Source organism: Dromaius novaehollandiae, chromosome 1 (genome assembly GCF_036370855.1).
Source record: "Dromaius novaehollandiae isolate bDroNov1 chromosome 1, bDroNov1.hap1, whole genome shotgun sequence".
In the NCBI taxonomy this organism is placed as follows: domain Eukaryota; kingdom Metazoa; phylum Chordata; class Aves; order Casuariiformes; family Dromaiidae; genus Dromaius; species Dromaius novaehollandiae.
In genome coordinates, this window is record NC_088098.1 from 39,177,336 (window position 1) to 39,187,691 (window position 10,356).

Consider the following 10,356-nt stretch of genomic DNA (forward strand, 5'->3'; position numbering starts at 1 on the left):
AAATATTACTTAAAGGTTCCTTTTTCTCCTTTAATGTGACTGCTAGTGCTTTGCTAGAGTTCTTTAGCTTCATATGATTTTCCCCAATATGACCTTAAAAAAAAGACAAATTAAATGGCTTGCCTTTTTGGCTACATACATATTTTTGTGGTGTGGTCAGTGATGACTGAACAAAGCTACGGCTTGGGTAAAAGCCACGGCAAACTGCAAGTGTGCGTTCTTCATACGTTCTAATAGGAACGTAACATTGAAATAATATGGCTACTGTCTTACGGTGCCTATAAATAGATGCATTCTCCTACATGAAGATTTCCTAGTGTGGGGGACTGAAAAGTACTACATTTTTCAAATTGGATGAGAGGTGTATGAAAACTTTCATCTTTGTACTGGATACAAACATTGCTTCTCAGGAAGTTAGGATCAAAGAGCAGAAATGATGCTTCCTCATCTTTGCTTTGTTTCCTAATGAATTAAACAAGTTATTTTCCCTTGTCCTTTGCTCTGGCAGGCCTGAAATGCAAGAATGATGGATGTGGTAATGGCTGTTTTTCAGCGTAACAGAATCCTACTCTATTTTTTATCTTGTTTTGGCTCACCTAATTTGTTTCAGATGCACCTATCCATTTGTCTAAGTACTTGTAATTAGGTTAAATTGCAAATACTGAAAATTTCTTTGTTTCCAGACAGCAGCAGAGCTCAGAATGGAAATTTGGAGCTGCCCGATTACGGTGTACAGGCAATAGCTATATTTCTAACACAGCAAATCATTTCATATGCAATGTTTTAAACAAATAAGCACCCAAAGTGGTAAATGTCATTCTTGCACAGATTTCCTCTGAGAATATTAAAAAAGACTTGATACATTTACTTGAATTCAGTACATTCGGTACTCATATAGGCGCTGTTCTGAGTTTCGGACAAGCTGGGTCCTACATGTATCTCTGCTACCTGTTTCAGCAGGTCACTTCTGCACAAAGCGTCGGGGGCTATCTCACATTAGCAAACAGATTGACGCCCAGGAGCTCATGTACCATCCCCAAGGGCTATCCACCAACGTCCTGTCGTGAATAAAGATGAGTCCAACCATCCCCTTCAGATGCAGTCATCGAGAGGGCTGGTTTTGGATGAGACAACGAACTTGGGCTTCCCTTCCCATCTGTGAAAAAGGTTTTTGGCTTTGGAAACTTGAATCAGAAGCTCCCTTGGAAGGAGATTTCTGTGTTGAATAAATTCATGCTCTGCGAAGGAAGGAGAAGAAAGCTGCAGGTAAGGGGCTCGTAGCCCAGAAGTGTAGCTGAAAGTTTTAGGATGTGGACATTTCTCCCCACTGCAGTGTTATGACTCTCATCTATTGTGAAAGAGAAGATAGCTTCCCTGGCCATCTAGCTATAGCTGCACTACTATAATGTTATAATGAGAATGGGCTGGTGTCTTTCAAGGAGACTATCGAATGATTCAGTAGCGTGGATAACCGACTGTGGGTTTCTCCACATGACAAGATCAAGCTGTAATAACAGTTTGGGAATAACGATGCTGTATTTTTCCATTAAATAAACTTTTATTTCTGAAGCCTTGACTGATTTTTAAAGTAATGTAGCCTTTTCTTACCACTAAAGCCCATATCTTTATTACAAAGCCAAACTGCTCTCTCTCAAACCGCAATATGCATGTTGAAACAATACTCTCCTACAGATGATGAACATTTAGAACATATTTTTCTGTATGAATCATTCATTCACTTAAGAATAACTTCTCTTATTAAACAAAATATAGCCATGTGACAAAAATGTTTGTCATAGATTTGTAGTCCATCTCTCCTTTTCATTAGACTAGTAAACTTTTATTGCTGTTTCATATAATTATCTGATGATTGCATCATTTTTCCTCCTTATCCCCCATGGCTTTTTAAACATAATATAAAGCAGCTTCCAGCCTCAGTTTTTTGCAAGAACATCTAAGTAAAATAAATGACCAAGAACTGATTCTACAGTGGGATGAATGCGGATAGATCTGTATCGCCTCTTTGAAGCTGGTGGTCACATACATGCACACACAGTTGCCTGCCTGCGTTTCTCTGCTGGATAAGGTCCTAAAAGAGAACCAAAGTTATTATTCCAATCCCTGACCCTGATCACTGAAAAATGCAGAGTCTCCACAATTTTGTATATTTTCCATCAAAATTAGAAGGCTATCAGGGAGCATGAAAAGTCTATGCTGTAGTCATAAAGCTAGCCTACTGGGTGAACATCCGTTACCAGATGCGAAGTCTTGCCACTGACTATAAAACTACTTTTCATGGATATTATCTGTCCATTTCACAGCCCCAAGTAAAAGGTAAACAAGATCCCAAGTTCCAAGAGTGATTAGTTTTGGTAATTGTTCTGCTGCTTTCTTTGTGCAATTTACTTCTCTAAATACACACTGGGGGAATCATTTGTCTAGTGTACCATGGCACAGTAATTTCCTATATAATTTCATCCAATTGCTGCAGGAACTCATTTGAGTTAGCAGCAATTGTTAATAAATCATTAACAATCATTAACTATGGGTAGCAGTGACTGCTAATCAAGATTTCCATGCTTCATTTTTAATCTCTGAAAGTTGAGCTTTAATCAAATTAGTAGTGTTTTTTGTTATTTGAGGGGGAAAAAAACAGTATGCATCCCATCTATTCAAAGGAACTGTTAGTAACATCTTTGCCTTCAAAAACATTATATGCTTTCACTATAGCTGGTGGAAAAGTCAGGGGCTTTTTTCCTGCATAAACTGCTTGAAAATGTTTAAATTAACAAAGCTTCCCCTATTGTCCATGTGAAGGTAGGGACATCACTGCAGCTATGTCTCTCATGGTCAGGGACTGTGCTACTTGTAATGCTTTTAGTGCCATCTTTTTCTCAAGGCCTTATCTAATAATAATCTACATTTCAGGCCACATCAGCACCACACTTGCAACTGATATAAATATTGCTCCGTTAAGGTTTTTTGCAGCTCTCCCACAGAAGAACATTTAATTCCAGTTTTCTATCGTGCTGCAGTGACTTTGCGGTGGCCCCCAGGAAGGAGCAGAGCGCCGGGAGCCAGGGGGTGACAGGCTGCTGGAAACCTTTCCCTGGGAAGAGAGGCTGGTGGGACACAGCGGCCGTGGGGCAGACCTGCCTGGCTTCTCCTCCTCATCGTGGCAGAGCCGAAGCCGGTCACGGCGTGACTCACCCACCCCAGCAGCGGCAGGTTAGCGGCGGTGCCAGCGCAGTCACTGAGATAAACTGCTTTGCACGCCCACCTCACCGGGAGCTGCAAAGATTAGCGGTCGTAACGTCCCTGGGGGTGAAAATGCTGAACGGCACTCACTTTTTATCGCTGCTGCTTGCCACACAAATACTTGCTATTACATTTATTATTAAAACGCATTTCCCATAGAGTTGTGTGTCGCAAACCCATGAATAGTATTGGGCTGAAATCAGGGCGATCTTATTTCAAAGAATTCCAATGGAATGAACAATAATTTGCCACTAATTGTAAAGAAGCTTTGATAAAAACTCTGAACGGATTCCCAACAGCACATATTTTCCAGCCCTTGCCTGGTAATTTTCAATAGAATCCAGGAACAAGATGGCCATTAACTGTTATGTTAAATGTCATCCAGATTTGCTCATATCATTCTTCACTGCGCTGCATCTTTTGTACGCGTGTTTCCATAGTTTATGGTGTGTGTCCGCATTTGGGCTTGCTCAGTGATACTTCTGGGGAAAAACAGAAGATTAAGTTCAAATGAAGCCCGTGAGGCATGGGTGATTAGCTTTCCCATCTGACTTCCCTTTAAAAAGTACAAAGTTATCTTCTAGTGTGTGGCTCCAGTGGCAAACAGATTGCGTCCACAGAAAAGCCTTTGCTTGTGGACATTTGTTTTCTTGAAACAGGCAAGGTCATCAGTGGTGACAGCATTTGGATTTCATGGGGAGCTGCATGAAGATCGTCTGCAGAAAGGTCTGCAGCCGCGCCTGTGCACAGCTTCCTAAACGACTGTGCTGGGGAAGGGGGAAAGCCGTTTGCCCTCTGACGGGGCAGTTGTCACTGGGCAGGGCACTTTTCGGCGCCCCAGCAAAGTTCTTTGCTGCAGTAAGACAGCGTTACTAGAGACATGATTCAAAACCCACGGCGGTCTGCGGAGACTTCTGCCAACCTACACAGATTTTTGGAACCCATTTGTTTGAGAGCATGCTCAATAACATACTTTGCCGGAAAAAAAAAGACCATTTCTCATGCTCGGCTAGCACTGCTCGTGTTGTTTGCTAGGTGTAACTGTTCCAGAAGTTACCAGCTACTTAGGAGACTATTTCAAAGGCTTCACAAGTGCAATAATACCATTTTATTATTGTGAGCACTTACATTAGGTACAGGTTGGTTTTGCTTTTTTGCCCTTTAATGTGCTGATAGCAGTAACCACTACCAGCTGACTCCAGTTACCAGCCAAATGAGCATGTAGCTCAAACAATTTGTACTACCTCATGGGAAGATTATTTGTTGCAGTTATTCAGCAAATATTGCAAATTCACAGACAATTAGAAAATCTTTTGAATATTTTGTCATCATGACAGAGCTATGTCTATATAGAATTTTATTTTAAATTAATATTTCAACTGGCTCATCTTTAATTTATTCTCTGTGACTGGCCTGGTTTTGTCCTGTTGACAGAGGAAGCAAAAAATGTTTGAATGTGCTGTGATTCCCAAATTCCCTATTTAATAAAAAATATTAAAAATTAAGAACAAGCTTTAAGGCACATCCTGCTGCGCAGTTAGTTGTCTTAAGAAGATTAGCAGATGTTACAGCATCCCAGTCCTAACCGTGTTGGGATCTCGGCTGCCAGTTGCTGAACGGCTGGGATCTTCCCTCACATACACACAAGTCATTAAAAAATAGGATTGTTGGTGTGTTTTGAGTTGCCTAAATTAGGAAATGCCAGAGCATGATATTCATTAGGCTAAATCCACTGCTGCCATAAACCCACGGAAAGAAATAGTATAAATGCCACTCAGTCTATCTAGAAAGGCCTTCAGTACAAGACTTCGTGTTTCAAAAGCAAAGAATCAGCCATTATTTTTGTTTAAATGCACAGATGAAATTCTTTCCATTATATATTGCATTTGCTAACCATACGGGCAAGGCTTCTTTCTGTGCTCTGCTTTAGCGTGTCCCCTCGGCCTCGTAGCTCTGGTGTGGGCATCGCTGTGCCCAGCCTCTGGACACAGGACTCTGAAGGTGTCCTGCCTTGGACTCTGGAGGTGCTAGAGAAAAACTTGCAAACTTTGAGGCTCTTTGGAGTAATTGAAGCACACTCCAATTTGAAAGATTGGATGTTGTTAGACTGAAGTCTTTTTGCTCAAAAAGATCCTGCTGCTTGTTACGTGATAAAATCTCCTTGAAAACTCTTGTACTGGAGCAAATAGCTTGTACCCAAGAAAAGCATCGGCACTTTGCTGGAATGTGTTGGGCCAAACTGCTACGGACAAGGCCACGACCAGGTATAACAACAGGGTGTAGCCAGCGTGCTTTTCCTGGGGATATCGGTTTTCCCTCTGCGTTAGGTTACAGAAGCCTGTTTGCCTGCTGGAGCTGAGGAGCCAGGGCGTCACTCCGCTCTCCGAAAGCTTCTGCGCAGGCAGGTGTGCTGGGTTTCACCATACTCTCGTACATTTGATTGAACAATTGCTATTTAACTCAAGTTTCTTAAAATATCTGAAAATCTGGTGTGGATGCTCCCCAGCTTCTTGATCAAAGGTGTGTAACTTACCCTTGGGACCAGCCAAGCTAAAGACTGAATGTTTGCAAACTGGTGCAAACGTTAACTGTTTTTCTAATAGAAAAGACTGAATGTTTGCAAACTGGTGCAAACGTTAACTGTTTTTCTAATAGAAAATCCATTATAGCCGTGCTTCCGAAGACGGGCACAAAGTAAAGACGACATACTCAGGCTTGTTAGACAAGCTCTGGCAAATCTGTCTGGGGCAGCTAAGAAGAGCAGAACAGATGCGTCAGCCACCCCCGTTCATATTGCAGCATGTTACTACATATATTCTGCCACCGAGGACAAGGTTTCGACAAGGTATAAGGCTGTGAACCAGAGTGGCTGAAGTGCAAATATATATTTGCTTTTGTCAACGCTAGTCTAATAAGCAACCAGATAAAAGCCCACAATGAAAACCTCTGTCAGACAAAAGCCTGGTTCCTGCCTAGGTGAATTCCAAATCTATTTCAGAATTCTCCAATAATCAAAAAGCAAGCACTTCAGAAAACCCTTATCCTTTCAAATATTTATTTTAAAAACAATGGATAGCTACATCTTCGTTTTTTTACTAATCTATGTCTTTTTGTGTAATAAGATATTTTTAAATGATTCCCTTCTGATATCTTTATAGAATACCTGTAATTTCTTTTCTCTCTCTCTTTCCGCTCTGCAAAGTCACATTACACTACAACATTTAAAGCATGGATAGAATTTGACTGTAGCTCATGCAAAGTGCACTTTTTAAGAGCAGAAATAATAAATGCCCAGGAAATTGCTATTTTTCTATCATTATCAATTAAACTCTTGAAAAGGGGAAAAACACGCTACAAAGTTGCTAAAAGATCTACCAGCCCAAACTATTTTTCAAATACAGAGGAAACTTCAGGATACAGTGATATGATTCTTGCAATGAGGAAATGTCAAAACTAGGAAAATTTCATTTGAAACTTACTATTATTCTTTGCACCTTTAATTTATAGTTTGCCTCCTATTCTGTAAATAACTTCTCCATTATTTTGTCCTGGTAATAAATATTCCATTTCAGCCCAGGCGAGTGTTGTAAGGACAAGACTTGATTTGTCATTGCATTTACGAACAAGTTTTGTACAATGAGAAGCTCAAAAAGAAGTTAGGCAACTCAATATTCCTGCTACAGGACACTAATATTCTTCCGTATACTGGAAAGCATTTTTCTTGGTTGTTTAATGACAATATGCTGTTCTTTTCCTGACTTACATATTTTGGCCCTTTGCAGAATACCCTTCACTTTCCAATTAGTTTCCCCATTACATATATAATTAAAGACAAATCAGATTACAGTGATTAGCATATATTATAAACCATTTTACTAATTTCTGAGGGCATATTCCTACAAGGGATAACACAGAAATTAGAAGGCTAATTAGGCCAAAAATACCTTTGCTAATGAATCTAAGCAGCAGTTAAATCCTCTAACAAAAGAGCCATTTTTGTGCATTGAAGGTTGAAGGTGTGATTCTCAAGAACCAACATCAGAAATAAATCCTTGGAGTTTCAGGAAGGTTTGTGAAGGGCTCAATTCCAAAACACCCAAACTATTTATTTGAAAATCTGTTGTCACGAGGTCAAGCTGTAGAACTTAAGACTTTCATACTATTTTAAGTGTCCGAGGGAAGAAGAGCTATCCCCCCGTGAAGTGCAGCTCTTTACACTGTTCTTGAAGGTGACAGGGACGAAGAAGGAGGTCTGAGGCGCTAATGCCAAATTACGGATGTGGTCAGGCAAGGATGGCGGCACGCAGCCAGCACGGTCAGCGAAGGCAGGGTACATGACCACAGGCTCCCAGCTTATTGCTCAGCCAAGAAGACTTCGCACTGCAGTGGACGAGGCGTTTTGGTCATGGCCCAAGGCGTCAGAGGCAGAAACATGCCACAGAGGGATCCCATGTGCTTATCTGACCATAATGTAAGTGCACACTTCCCAGTCCGGAGCCAAATTTGTGCTGGGACGCTGCATTGCTGGCATGGATCCCTGCTGACCCCGGGGAGCTCACGGGGAGCTCGCTGCAGGGCTCCAGACGGGGTGTTATTTATTTGCTCACGGTCCCACTCCCTTGCTCAGCAAAAATGCACACTGAATGCAGGGGAAGTTGTCATAACAGGAGGAAACATGTCAAGTTATTAAAGCACAAGTGCAGGACTCTGGAGACCCAAGGTAATTTGCAGTCGCAGAATGGCTACGTGACCTTGTGAAAGCTGGTTAGTCCCAGACCTCTGGAAGCACAGAAGTACTAGACTCTCCTTTGAATTAGGTACCAAAATACCTCTGAGGGCTTGCATCTCAGTATCCCTGTCCTAGAGCTCCCTATCTGTAAAAGGGAAAAATAGTCCTTTCTAATTCAGATATGCTGATTAAGAATGCTGAAGAGTAAGACATGCTTCAATGATATAAATGAAAGCGCATAAAAGTACCTAAAATCCACCAGACAGAGACTGCTGGAGCTATTGCAGTCACTGCCCTTCCTCAGGCTCTGATCCATAATAATGTGGTAGTATTCGTCAGAGAGTACTTTTCCCTCAAGTTCTTCGTTGGGATATATATCGTTATTCAACTGGGAATAAAGAGTTATTTTCCCCTAGTTCTTCATTGCGATATATATCTGGAATATTTAAGTCAACCTATTCCTGTTTAACAGCTCTATTTTCAGATGCTAATTATCTGCTGAAACTTTCAGCCTCTGATCTTGAAGTTTTCCAGACCAGCTTGCTGCCCCAGATTAATTTCATTTAAATGTGTAGGTAACAGCTATTCTTGTAGACAGGGAAAATATTCTCCCTTCACCTTAAGGGAAAAAAAAGTCATCATAGACTCTTTTGAACAGCTCTGGTGTCAAAACGGGTGGGGGTAAGAAAAGGCTGAAACTCTATAGGAAAATAGTCCTTGGAGAGGTGATGGGCCTTTTGGTGTTCCAGCGAAGTTAGCCAAGGTTTTGGAGTGATAGTTTCCATACGCACAACTGGTTTGCACAACTATTTCCCCATATTTGCCACGAAACGAGGCAGCGCTGTGCATGGTAATACGGTTTTTTGTGCACACTGTAATACATTGCCTGCAGGTGAGGCTGGCTGTTCCCCCATCACTCTGCAGCAAGTAAGGATATGGGAGGCAGTGAACGTGGAGGGATGAATACGCATCAAGATGCAGTCAGAGAAGTCCATTCGAGGCAATTTGTTTTTTGACTTGCCCAGCAGGTGCGTCGCTGATGAACCAATTCCTTTAAAAGAAGCAGAGGAAAAGACCCCACTACCGCAGTCAGTACGCGTGTGTGTGTGTGTGTGTGTGTGTGTGCGCACGCGTGTGCATGCACATGTGTGTATGCAGAATACACTTGCATTTCAGGAGCCTCTTAAATTAAACCTTGTTTAGCTCACCCCAGCCTACGTACATCAGGGTGTCCAGTATGAGACAACATATGGCGTCAGAGGAAAACAAAATCTAGTTTTGAAGAATATTTATGACCTTAGAAGCAGAAAGATCTGCAGAGAATAGAGACAGGTGAAAGCGGTGAAGGGATTTTTGCAGGAATTGAGGCGTATAAGGGGCTTGTGCCTGTTATTCAAGAACGTCTCTGGTAAAGGGGCAGTGATGTTTGCAGACCTGGCACCTCTCATCGAAGCATTTGGGAATCTCAGGTAAACTGCTTGGACTAGCTGTAAATTGATGCTTTTCCAAAGATGCAGTTTTCAGTGACTGTCACAGGCAAAATGGTCTCCACTCAGGGAATTTTACTTAATTTAATATTGCAAAATTAACATAAACTTTTAATTACTGATTTAGGAATTGAGGGGAAGAAAAAAAAAGACAAACAATTAAACAAATTAGAGACAAAGCTTTCCTCCCTTCCCCAGGCTCAGCCGAAGCCCTCTCCTCTCTCCGCTCCCCAAGTTTGGCCACTGGTCGCACTCGCCCCGTCCCAGTCCCCCCAGCGAGGCGGCGGCCGGTCCCCACAGGGCGCCCCGCAGCCCCCGCACCCACACCAGCCACCTGTGGCCAGCACAAGGAGAAACATCACCAAACCTATTGAGACGATCCAGCCATGGGTGCTTTAAAAAGAACCGAATACGGTGAAAGACTGAAGGGCAGAGGAATGCATCCAGGGGAGGTCGGGCTGCAGAGCGGAGCCAGCCGGTTGCTTGGCCGTGTTTTGCAAAGGGCAGGCATCACCCCTGCTCCGCCGCGAGGGGTGAGCGACTCCTCCCCGGGCAGCTCACGTCAGGAGGGGCTCGGGGCTGTCGGTCACTCCCAGAGTGGCTCCTACCGCGGGCCGGTGGGAAGACATCCAAAGCTGAGAGGAGCGGGGGGTTACGTTATATTACGCACTTCCTTTGTGCATTTCCTTCTGGCTAGCTCAGGTTTCTGCCTCTTGCTGTTTCAACATTTGCTTAGTTAAGGACCATAAATTCCTCCCTGGGAGCCAGCCAGCTAAAAACTGGACATTACGGCAGCAGTTCTCATTGCGGCTTTAGGTCTGTGTTTTTTCAAAAGATGCTACTGGCTGCTTGGCTCCAAGCACAGCTGTCCGCACGTCTCGT

The 10,356-nt window shown here is 42.7% G+C and overlaps 1 long non-coding RNA gene across 1 annotated transcript; it reads right to left on the reverse strand.

Annotated features, from left to right (window-relative positions):
• Positions 1–6,299: 6,299 nt before the first annotated feature.
• Positions 6,300–10,138, reverse strand: LOC112983332 (uncharacterized). Its single transcript, XR_003259208.2, has 2 exons — positions 9,842–10,138; positions 6,300–9,038 (listed from the first exon to the last, which is right to left on the reverse strand). It is a non-coding gene; the product is annotated as an uncharacterized LOC112983332 (long non-coding RNA).
• Between the last annotated feature and the right edge of the window lie 218 nt (positions 10,139–10,356).